This window comes from Carcharhinus amblyrhynchos, chromosome 14 (assembly GCF_965287045.1).
Source record: "Carcharhinus amblyrhynchos chromosome 14, sCarAmb.v2.hapA, whole genome shotgun sequence".
In the NCBI taxonomy this organism is placed as follows: Eukaryota; Metazoa; Chordata; class Chondrichthyes; order Carcharhiniformes; family Carcharhinidae; genus Carcharhinus; species Carcharhinus amblyrhynchos.
Window position 1 is genome coordinate 14882992 of NC_137337.1, and position 13060 is coordinate 14896051.

A 13060-nucleotide genomic window follows, 5' to 3' on the forward strand; every position below is an offset into this window, starting at 1 on the left:
TGATTGAATGGTGGAGTGGACTCGATGGGCCAAATGGCCTGATTCTGCTCCTATATCTTATGAACTTACGAAGATGAGATGCATAGTTTGGGTCTTGTGTTAGCTTCTGTTGAATGGACAGTAGAGTCCCCCCATTTGCCTAGTTTAAGTGGTCATCCAAAAATCTAACAACTTTGATAGTATTTTTTATATTCCCATCATAACTTCCCATGTCTACTTTTATAACGGGAAATGCTGTCAGGAAGGATATGTTATTAATGTGTTGCTACGTACAGCAGAATAGTCAGTGCTACAGATTTTGCACAAACTCTTCAGTATAAAACATCTGATCAAAATCATTGCCCTAATAAGGGACTTCCATTTCTATACCAGCTCTCGTGTTCCTAAAGACAACCCAAAGCACAGTGTCGTCATGGTTGCGATGCAGGGCAATTAGCAAGATTCCCCTAAACAGCAATCAGGTAATGACCAGATAGTATGTTCCTGTGGTGTTGGTTGAGCAATAAATATTAGTCAGGAAGAATCCCGCTCCTCATCTTCAAAATAGTCATGGGATATGTTGAGTCTCCATGAGAGGGTAGGACGAGTCTCGGTTTAATATTTCCTCTGAAGGGTAGCACCTCATGGTTGTACTACTCCCCATTTTAAACTCCGTTCTCTGGAATGGGACTACACCCAGCTGTCTTCCAACTCAGAGACAGGAGCGTTAGCGACTCAACCGCAGCAGAAAGTTCTCAGGAGGAAGTTTGCTTCTTCCTGACTTTCTACAAGCGACAGCTAGCTGCAAAATACATTGAAGTATTATTGGAAGAATATTTCGCTGCTGTCTTGATTTTTGAACTGAGGCCTTAACCTGTTTATCATAAATGATTTAACCTGTCCTCTCTTGTAAACTGGACATGTACCTAAGCATAATAATCTCCCAAAGAATCATAGAATCCCTACAGTGCAGAAAGAAGGCATTTGGCCCATCGAGCCTGCGCCAACAACAATCCCACCAGTGCCCTATCCCTGTAACCCCACGTATTTACCCCACTAATCCTCTTGACACCAAAGGGCAATTGGGCACAGCCGATTCACCTAACCTGCATATCTTTGGAGTGTGAGAGGAGACCGAAGAACCCAAAAGATATCCAGGCAGACATGGTCAGAATGTGCCTCCGCATAGGCAGTCACCTGAGGCCAGAATTGAACCCGGGTCCCTGGCGCAGTGAGTCAGCAGTGCTAATCATTGTGCCACCCTATAATCGCGCGCAACATCACTCCTAGGCAATATTTCCTTAGGTATGGTCTCGGCAGATGAGACGACTGCTACACTGAAAGGAAGTAAATATACACAGAAACTCATAAATATACAGAAGGGTGAATAGATCAAATCTTGTTATTTACAAACTCCACTATAGTCAACAAAGGAAACCGCACTGGATAAGCTGAACAACTCATCAACCTTGTTAGTTTGCTGCATCGAGATTCAGTGCAACTAATGCTTCATATCACAGAATCATTTTGTCCTGGGGATGTGACCTGACTAGCGCCCTCGCTATTTACAAATACCCCAGAGTTTTCTACGCGCGTAACTTCACAGCTACCAAGGTACCATCTGAGGGTGTGAAGGAGCGACTGGGACAAATACTTCTAGGCTGACAAATGGATTTAATCGTAACCCTTCAGCTGTTCTGGGCAGCACTCGAATCCAACAATCGCTGAGCGCTGACTGCTTTTGTTCCAGTGCTCACCGATAGAAGACTTCACAGCCCACTGATGTAAGCTGCACATCGATTGTCAGGAATTCATACCAAACCAGAAAGTGAAGTCAGTTCTCCCAGTCAGTTCAGAGAATTGAAGATAAGAAGGTAAAGTACAAGGAAACCAGCAGAAAAATCCTCTCAACCCCAGATGTGAAGGAAGTGTTTTTTTTTGTTTAAACCGATCTGAATGCCTACGATAGCGTTTAAGAAGCATTTGCTCAACCCCCTCTCCTGCCTCCTTTGATTCCCAGAGCTGGCCATTATTTTAGACTTAGCAATTTCCTAACGCCGCACTTTTAACAAGCGCTTCTTCGAACGCAAACTGCAGTTGTTTTCCAAATTGGGCTAGTTCCCTTTCTGGTCCGTCGCTGCAGGGTGTTTTATTCACTGGGGTGGAGAAATAAACAGTCTTGTTAAAATACCTAAACAATGCCAGGGCCGCAGAAACAGCACCACTCGTGCCACATGGAAATCAGCTGGAAGTACAGAAGCAAGCCCACTATTGAGTGTCAGTGTTTATCCTCGGCCCATACTCTTTAACTCCATCAATGCTGGAGTCTCAGCTAGGTTCAAAACTCAACTCCCTAAAAGGGATGAAACCTATCGGTCTGCGTCTCCCCCATTCACACGCTTTCACTTTTGGACACCCTTGTTCTTTTAATGCATAGTGTTGCCAAATCTAATTGGAGGTATACACCTGAAGCTTTCATTATATCACCTTGCACTGCTAATCGCACCCCTAATTGAGGGGATGATGGCCTCGTGGTATTATCGCCAGACTATTAATCCAGAAACTTGGCTGAAGTTCTGGGACCCGGGTTCGAATCTCGCCACGACAGGTTTGAATTGAATAAAAATTATCTGGGATTAAGAATCTACTCTTCACCGTGAAACCATTGTTGGAAAAACCCATCTGGTTCACTAATGTCCTTTAGGGAAGGGAATCTGATGTTCTTACCTGGTCTGGTCTACACATGACTCCAAAGCCACAGCAATGTGGTTGACTCTCAGCTGCCCTCTGAACAAAGGAAATAGGGATGGTCAATAAATGCTGGCTAGTCGGTCATGCCCATGTCCCACAAATGAATAATAAATAAATTAATTAATTAACAATAAATAAATGAGTGTGAGAAATACGTCATGGCCGTGACCTTACTGGCGGTTTGCACTATGCTTCTCTGCAAGGTCAGAGAATTTGATGTCAAGCCAAATCTCTGGTCACTGCAGTGGGATGGGAAAATCCCGCCGATGTGAATGGTGGCAACATTTCGACCAGCACACTTCCCACTGCCTTGGAAAAGCAGCCAGCGTAATTAAGGACCCCATGCAACCCGGCCATTCTCTTTTCCTCCTTCTCCATCCAGAAAAAGATGCAAAAGTCTGAGGTCACGTACCAACCAACTCAAGAACAGCTTCTTCCCTGCTGCTGTCAGACTTTTGAATGGTCCTACCTTGCATTAAGTTGATTTTTCTCCACACCCTAGCTATGACTGTAACACTACATTCTGCACTCTCTCATTTCCTTCTCTATGAACGGTATGCTTTATCTATAGAACGCACAAGAAACAATATCTTTCACTGCATACCATTATATGTGACAATAATAAATCAAATCAAAGGGAGGTGATGGCCTAGTGGTATTATCACGAGACTATTAATCCAGAAAATCAGCTAACATTCTGAGGACCTGGGTTCGAGTCCCACCACAGCAGATGGTGGTATTTGAACTAAAAAAAATCTGGAATTAAGAATACTGAAGACCATCATTGTTGCAAAAACCGATGTGGTTCACAAATGTCCTTTAGGGAAGGAAATCTGCCGTCCTTACCTGGTCTGGCCTACATGTGACTCCAGAGCCACAGCAATGTGGTTGACTCTCAACTGGCCTCAGGCAACTAGGAATGGGCAATAAATGCTGGCCAGCCAGCGAAGCTCAGGTTCCTTGAATGAATAAAAAAAATCAAAAACCATATTTTTCTATTTCCCCAGTGATTTCTCTCCTATGTTTCTCACAGCAGTGTTTGAGATGAATCTTTCATTCCTGGAGGCTCCAAAGCTAGCCTGAAAGACTGGCAGAAGGATTAATGAATGAGGGAGTCTCAGGGTAAAGAGTGCTTTAGATTATACCAGTGATAGCTACAACAAGTGATTTGTTGTAGGGTGACACATACAGCATGTGTAGCATGAGGTGCTTACCCGAAAAGTACTGTGTTGTATAAAACCTCCTGGCTCCGGCAAACTGCAGGTTCCCAACAACCCCGGGAGAAGGTTTGCCCAGAAAAGATGCAATTTTGTTACGCATCAACAGGAGGCGGTAAACCTTCTCTGAACTGCTTCCAGAATCTTTACATCTTTCCTTAAAGACAGAAGCCAATATTGTACACAGCTCTCCAGGTTTGGGCCAAAATTCTCCATCCTCATTCACGGTTGGGATTCCCCAGTGCCGCTGAAAGAGTTTTGGCTGGAATGCCAAATTCTCCCATTCTCACTTGCAGCCAAGGACAAGAAGGGAGAATCCCAGCCATCAACCAGGAGGAAGAAGGTCTCAGCAGAGCCAATGTAAACTAAATATTTTCTCTCAGAGGGTCTTGAGCCTTTGGAAGTCTCTTCCTCGAGAGGCAATGGAGGCAGAGATTGTGAATATTTTTAATGTGGAGATGTCGGTGTGGGGCTGGGGTGAACAAGAAGAGAGGCCACATGGCATCAGTTTATAGTCCAACAGGTTAGTTTGAAATCACAAGCTTTCGGAGCGCTGTTCTGAAGGTTTGTGATTATTTTTAAGGCAGACTTGGATAAATTCTAGTTTAGTTTGGCTTAGTTTATTTATTATTGTCACAAGCATTTTTACATTTACACTGCAATGAAGTGAAAATCCCCCAGCCACCACACTCCGACGCCTATTTGGGGTACACTGAGGGAGACTTTAGCATGGCCAATGCACCTAACCAGCACGTTTTCCAGACTTTGGGAGGAAACCGGAGCACCCTGAGGAAACCCACGCAGACATGGGGAGGATGTACAAGCTCTGAACAGACAGTGACCCAAGCCGGGAATCGAACCCGTATCTCTGGCCCTGTGAGGCAGCAGTACTAACTACTGTACCACTGTGCTGCCCTTGATTCTTGATTAGCAATTGGGTGAAAAGGTATTGGCAGTGGGTAGGATGTGGAGTTGAGGTTACAATCGACTGTTCCACCATTCAACTTGAGATCATGGTCGATCTACGTCTTAGCTCCATATCTTTTAATATCCTTCCCCGGAAAAAATCCATTGATCTCAGTCCTGAAATTCTCATAGAATCCCTACAGTGGTGAAGGAGGCCATTTGGCCCATCGAGTCTGCACCAAACACAATCCGACCCAGGCCCTATCCCCGTAACTGCGCAGCTTTACCCCACTAAGTCCTCTAACCTATGCATCCCAGGACACCAAGGGACAACTTGATATGGCCAATGCACCTAACCCGCACATCTTTGGACTGTGGGAGGATACTGGAGCACCCGGCGGAAACCCACACAGACACGGGAAGAACATGCAAACTTCACACAGACAGTGACCCAAGCCAGGAATCAAACCCAGGTCCTTGGAGCTGTGAGGCAGCAGGGCTAACCACTGTGCCACCATGCTATCCATAAGCTCCAAAATTGAAAGCTCCAATTAAATCCCACTATCTATGTGCCAAAGCTAAGATGCATGGGGCTTTTATCTTTGACAAAGGGTTATCGGGACTTGAAAGGTTAGCTCTTTCTCTCCTTTCAGATACAGCCAGACCTGGTGAGATTTTCCAGCTTTTTCCCATTTAGTTTTTTAATTCCCACATCAGAGGAAGCAGTTTGCCTGTATCGACCCCACTGAATTCTTTTAACATCTCAAACAACTTAATCACAGCACCTCTCATTACCTCCATAGTCAAGCGGATGCAAGTCAATAAGTTTCTGGGGTATTTGCTAATGAATCAACTATTGTAAATCTACAAGTTTCCTTTTGTCAACGTGATTTAATTGAGCTGGCAGGAATGTCATATTATTGACTTCAAAATCATGAGATGGTTGTAAGAATTAAACACATCTCTGATTATTGCAATGAGGCCTCCACTTCAGACTGTAATTCTTATTAATTCTGACTGTTGAACATCATCTAACCTTCACAGGCTTCGAGTAGAAGTACAAATAAGTAGAGGGAAGAAAGCAAGTGCTGGAAATCTGAAACAGAATCAGAGAATGCTCTAAATTCACAGTTTTTTTTATTCATTCATGGGCATCGCTGGCTGGCCAGCATTTATTGCCCATCCTCAATTGTGTTTGGAGGGTAGCTGAGAGTCAACCACATTGCTGAGGCTCTGGAGTCACATGTAGGCCAGACCAGGTAAGGACCGCAGATTTCCTTCCCTCGAGGACATTAGTGAACCAGATGGGTTTTTCCAACAATGGTTTCATGGTCTTCAGTAGATTTTGAATTCCAGACATTTTTCATTGAATTCAAATTCCACCATCTGCCATGTAGGTTTCGAGCCTGTGTCCCCCGAACATTTAGTTTCTGGATTAATAGTCTGGGATAATATTACTAAGCCACTGCCACCCTCCCATCAGTATGTCAGCCAGTGTCTGTAAAAAAATTCAAGGCGTAAAGTTTCAGAATATCCCCATGCCTCTCTCTTTAGCCTCTGATACATTTCCCATCCTTTGCCCTATGCTCAAGAATTTCCTGCCTAAATCTATTCCTTTCAGACCTTCTTTAAAGCCCATCTCTCTGGCTGATGGTTTCATCATAAATATTTCTCTTTTTGGTTCGATGTTTATTGCTGTCTGATTATGCCACTGTGTAACACTGATATATAAATGTGAATCATTGTTAGGTCTTTTGCAATCTGTTGTTTGTGTGTGCGCGCGTGCATGTGTATGTGTGTGCCTGTGTGCGTGTGCATGTGCACACGTGCATGCATATGTGTGCGTGCGTGTGTGTGTGTGTGTGTCTGTGTGTGTGCACGTGCTTGTGTCTGTGTCTGTGTGTGTGTGTGTCTGTGTGTGTCCATATGTGTGTCTGTGTGTGTGCCTGTGTGCATGTGTGTGTTATAATGACAGAATCTGGATCTGAAACCTATTCAACATCTGGACTCCCTCACCTTACAAAGAATGCCCACCTGGACAAGCCGTTGGAGAACTAACAATGTCCAGTGAATTTTTGAGTTAACTTCTTTAGAAGATGAGGTGTAAATATGAAAGAAAGCAGGAAAAGAAAGTTCACACCTCAGAAAAATATTTATGGCATTCCCATAAACCTTCAGAGGATGAAAACACAGGTTTTGGGGTCTGAGAGGAAAGCATTTGATAACTAACATATTGTTCTTAAAAGAATAGTTAGCATGAAGTCCCCACAAAGAGCTTCAAAGAGCATTAATCTGACAAGCACTGTTTAACAAGGCTGGAAAATGAAGTGGGTGAGAGTTACGGAGTTCACTACACTTCAGTACAAGGGCTGAGCAAACCTGATGGTCTGGGCTGTGGCCATTCTGGAGGATAGTTTCGATCCTGTCATTGTCCATGTGAATGTATGAACACACAAATTAGGAACAGGAGTAGGCCATTCAGCCCCTCGAACATGCTGCGCCATTCAGTAAGATCGTGGTTGATTTCATCGTGGCTTCAACTCCAGATTCTGCCTACTCCCGATAACCTTTGACACCCCAATTAGTCAAGAAGCTACCAAGTGTTGCCTTAAAAATTCCTCTCAACCTTCTCTAAGAGGAAGAGCCTCAGTTTCTCCAATCCATCTCCACAACCGAAGTTCCTCATTCCAGGAAACATTCTCATGAATCTTTTCTGCATCCTCTCTAATATCTTCACGCCCTTGCTAAAATATGATGTCTATCATCTATTATGATGACACGGTCACCAAACATCCTGCTGGATTTGCACCCACATGGGCTTAATATTTGAATCAACCTTTCAAGATCGGTTTTATGTACCTGAGACAAAAATAAATAAATATTTAAAAATGTAAAGAATGAGGAAGATCACAATATGCATTGTCGGGATATGGGGAAAGAGCAGGAGAATGGGATGAACTGATTTGCCCTTCGAAAAAGCCAACATACATAAAAACATATGAATTAGTTGCAGGAGTAGGCTACTCGGCCCCTCAAACCTGTTCTGCTATCCCATAGGATCATGGCTGATCTGATTATAACCTCAACTCCACATTTCACCTATCCGCGATACTCTTTCACTCCCTTCCCTATCAAGAGTCTATTTACATCTGCCTTAAAAATATTCAAAGGCCTTGCTAACATTGCCTTTTGTGGGTGAAGATTCCAAAGGCTCACAAACTTAGAGAAAATATTTCTTCTCATATCAAATGGGCAGCACCTTATTTTTAAACAGTGGCCCCTCGTTCTAGATTCTCCCACAAGGGGAAACATCCTTTCCACGTCCACCCTGTCAAGACTCCTCAGGATCTTACAGGTTTCAATCAAATCACCATTTACTCTTCTAAACTCCAGTGAAACAAGCCCAGCCTGTCCAGTCTGGCCTCACCCCATTCCAGATATTGTCCTAGTAAACCGTCTCTGAACTTTTTCCGCCGCATTTACATCTTTCCTTAAATATGGAGACCAATACTGTACAAAGTGCTCCAGATTTGTACAGAAAATTCCACCTTCACACGAGGCTGGGATTCTCTGCTGCTGCTGAAAGTGGATGGAGTTTTGGCTGGAACTCCAAATTTTCCATTCTCACATGCAGCGGCGGGGCCGTGGACGAGATCAGAGAATCCAAGCCACGAACGAAGACAGAAGTTTTTGTCAATGGCCTCACCAATGCCAACATAGAGTTTGTGGGCTGAATGGTCACATTCCATGCTGTACTATACGATTCTGAAGACACAGCAGATCAACCAGTCCCTGTCAAAATAATAAATCAGGATATTTTCAGTACACATCCTTCATTTGAATTCCAATAAAGGTTATATTAGACTCATAGAAGCTTACAGTGCAGAAGAAGCTTATTCGAGCCTACATCGACCATAATCCCATCCAAAGCCTATCCCAACAATCCCGTGCATCCACCCTAGCCAATCCCCCTGACACCAAGGGACAACTTAGCATGGTCAATCCACCTAACACGCACATCTTCGTCAGAGCTGAACTTGATGAAGGGTCATTCAGACTCAAAACGTTGTGTCTATTCTCGCTCCAGAAATACTGTCTGTCACGCTGAGATTTTCCAGCATTTTCTGTGTTTGCATGAATATATTGTTGGGTAAGGTTCGTCAGACTGGAGTAGACTACAGAGTTGAGATGAAGACATGGATGAATTTAAATACATGAATTTAAAATTGGCGGAAGCAGCCATATGGAAGGTAATACAGGAAATGGATGAATGGGACTTGCCTGGGCATAGGAAATGGGCAACAAGAGTTTTGAATAATTTGAAACTTATATTGAATGGCATTGGAGTAATCGACTAAATGGACAAGGGCATGCAGGGTAAATGTTCTTTCAGCTGCAGGTGGACTAAGGTGAAGATGAAGGCACTTGATGTTAGAGAGGTGGGAACAGGCTGTCTTAAATAGAGACAGTGATGGGTCAGAACCTCAGCTCAGGGATTTGGAGGTCACAACAAATCTGACTGATTCTACCAGGTACACTCTGCAGGGGCATTGCAGCTATGGTAGTGCCTGTAGCTGGGACCTAAGGTAAGAAGCAAACTTAGCACAGGCCAAAAAGGGAGCCCAGGTCTTTCCTAATCTTTATCATGCAATTCCTCATTAAGGGTGGGCGATGACCTCAGGCCTGAGAAGTCCGCGTCCAACTTCTTTGAAGGACAAGTGGCGTACAGCTACACGAGATTGAGCAATAAACCATTGAGTTTCATTCACAGGAATCCAAATAATCCGAGATTGTGCATTGCAGGAGATACATCATTCTTTATACACTTAGGATAGAAGTGATGGGATAAAGTGAATGCCATCAGAACATTTTCTGTTTTAAATACTCCTTGCTCTGTTATATACTGAATTCCAAGAAAGGATAGACTAAGGTTTCTTTGGATATTAAATGTTAGATTATGTGGAAAATGCATGGCATCTCATAGGAATTAGCTTGGAATTTAATGCAACAGAAAGATTGTCATCAAATTTAGGTCCACTAACACCAAATATGCATTTGCACCATCCATGGTGTGTATGTGTGAGTTGGAGATTGTCAAGCTTATGTTTTGCAGACTAAACTGAATGGTTGGGTGTAGGGGGAGGGGTTTAGATTGTTAGAGTTGGGCATGGATTATTATCTATCTTCTCTCATATTTTGGCAGTCAATGAGTGCCTTGCTCCGATGTGCATCTTATAAGAAGAAAACAGAAATCTGCCTTTGGTGCATCGCAGCTCTTCAACACCACACATTGAAGGGGCACGGACTTTAATTGCGTTTGCTGATTCATTAGCACTGGACGAAATAGGCATATTATTGAATCTGGCAATTCTTACGATACTTGTTGGTGCGACCTCCCCATCAGATGTGCCCAGATGTCACCGGTTCCGTTTGGCACCAAACAGCTATAGTTTATGAGCAGCATTTCGACAAAGCCGTGAGGAAGTTTAAGTTTATTTATTAGTGTCACAAGTAGGCTTACATTAACACTGCAATGAAGTTACTGTGAAAATCCCCTAGTCGCCACACTCCAACGCCTGTTTGCGTACACTGAGGGAGAATTTAGTATGGCCAACGCACCTAACCAGGACAGTGGGAGAAAACCAGAGCTGGAGGAAACTCATGCAGACATGTGGAGAATGTGCAGACTCGGCACAGACAGTGACCCAAGCTGGGAATCAAACCCCGTATCCTGGACTGTGAGGCAGCAGTGCTAACCACTGTGTCACCATACTGCCCACTAGGAAGAAGGATGAGTTGGCAGGGGAGGTATGGACTCTGGGCATCATCTTCCAGAAAGTCAGGTGGTGAAAGAACGGGAGGCAATCTTTACACATTTTTATGTGTATTTATTTGCAGAGATGCGCATTACAAACACGCACTTCTTAAACCAACAAGCACCGTTTTAGTCTGCTCCTACTTTTAGGAACACAAGTGAATCCCCAGCTAATACCCACCACCTGCATACAATTAATATCTAATTAACGGTGGACACGAGGGAGAGATGGGTATGGGAGTGGACGGGAGGATGGAGGTATAGCTGCCATTCCCAGCAGATTCAAAGAGCAGTAGAGTACTTATATGTAACCTCCGGTGATCTCAGATGTGATGAAGCCCTCCTTACCCCGACAGAATTATTACGTTCTCTTTTGTTTTCAAACCAGCGCCAGGAAATGTCTGAGTGGTAACTGCTTCTTGGGGTTAAAGTCTCGCTCTTTTCAATCACAGCCTGCCTGATGAACCCAGTAATCAACTCAAAAGCAGAAAGGCAAAGCCCTGCATAGATCCAGATGTGGCCTCCCCTCCAAGGGGACTACAGAAAGGTTCTTCCAGTTAACACTGCAAGTAAATCATAAATAACATACGTTCATCAATCCACCTGGATATCACGAGAATTGGGCTCGATAAATATTTGGTCTTCAAGGGCCTCTTTCTCCGTATTGTGGTGAGTGCCAGCTGTGCCCCCGTCTCTCTGTGTTGTGCACAGGGCTGGCATGGGAGTGGGGGGGTTGGTTAGAGAGGGGAGGGGTGTGTGGTTAGCTCAGCTGTGCAGCAGGGAGCCCTGGTGCTTGCAGGTAAAGGCTGAGAAATGTCCCTGAACACTCAACAGGCCAATCAAGCCAGCCCAGCGTGAGTTAAAGATGGATGCGTTCCCTCCTCCTCAAAAGGCAGTATCTCCCTCTGAAATTTCATCAGATGCGTCTCATCGTGTCTTTTAATTATCCCACAAAAGATCATCATTAATTCATTGGTTTTAATGTGCCCTGCAGGACGTCAGTGCAGTGTACGGCAAACAACCTGAGCAATGTTCCTTCCCCTTCCCCCCCACCACCCCGCACCCCCAGTTGGGGTGCAAGCAATAATTGTCAGGTCTATCTTGCAGTTTTGTCGGTTGCATTGCTTACAAGGCTTGTTTCGCAACAGAAAAAGGGAGCAAATATTGCGCAGATATCACCAGTGACTGACAGAGGAATCCTCGTCCAGTACGGAGGTTGATCAATGTGCCAGGTTTAACAAGCTTTTTGAAAAGCATAAAGAGGGAGTTGGGGTGATAAAGCGGGGGTATTAGAATCATCGAATCCCTACAGTGCAGAGGAGGTCATTCAGTCCACCGAGCCTGCACCGACAACAATCCCACCCAGCCCCTAACCCCGTAAACCCTTGTATTTATCCCGCTAATCCCCCTGACACTAAGGGCAACTTACCATGGCCAATCCACCTAACCTGCGCATCTTTGGACTGTGGGAAGAAACTGGAACACCCAGAGGAAACCCACGCAGACACAGGGAGAATGTGCAAACTCCACACAGTCAGTGGCCCAAGCCGGGAATCGAACCTGGGTCTCTGGTGCTGTGAGATAACAATGCTAACCACCGTGCCATCATGCAAACTGGAGATAGGGGAGAGAATAACCTGGGCCTTGGGTGGCATTTTAAGGGCTGTGTTTGCAATGCCACTGCCCATAGCAAGCAAAGCATGGCTGTCTTCTCCAGATCCATCAGTTAATATCGGTAGTACACTTTAATTCCCCACTGTCATTTTTGTGTCTGTATATTTATTGACCCTGATCGTAATGGATGGCGGAAGCTCTACTTGTCCCTGATAGTTGTATGGCCACACACACCACTTCCAACATTTATTCCTCTAAGGTTTATTCATCAAATCATGGGGAATGTTTGCAGCACTGAAGGTGGCCATTCAGCCCAACAGGTATGTGCCAGCTCTCTGCAAAGAGCAAGTCAGCTAGGGCCAAGCCCTCACCCTTTGCCCCAGAACCCTCCATTTTTTCCTCTTCCGACAACGATCTGATGCTCTTTTTGCAAGCCCCTGTTGAATTTGCCTCCACCACACTCAGCCCATCTCGCAGCCTATCCACATGCTATGTTTAAAAAAATTGCCAAAAACCTGAAATTAGTGTCCTCTTGTCTGTGATCGTTCCTGCCAATGGGCACAATTTCTCCGAGTGGAATTTTTCAGCTCCAACTGCTGTGAGAATCAGTGTGGGCAGGGTGAAAAGTTTGACAGAGTAGGTGAAGGTGGGGGTTTCCTGTCCCACCCCATCTCGAGACCAGCAAATCCCATCCTCTCCATCTAGTCTGCCCAGATCCCTCATGGTTTTTAACATCAAATCTCCTCTCAGCCTTCTCTTCTCCAAGGAAAACAACCTC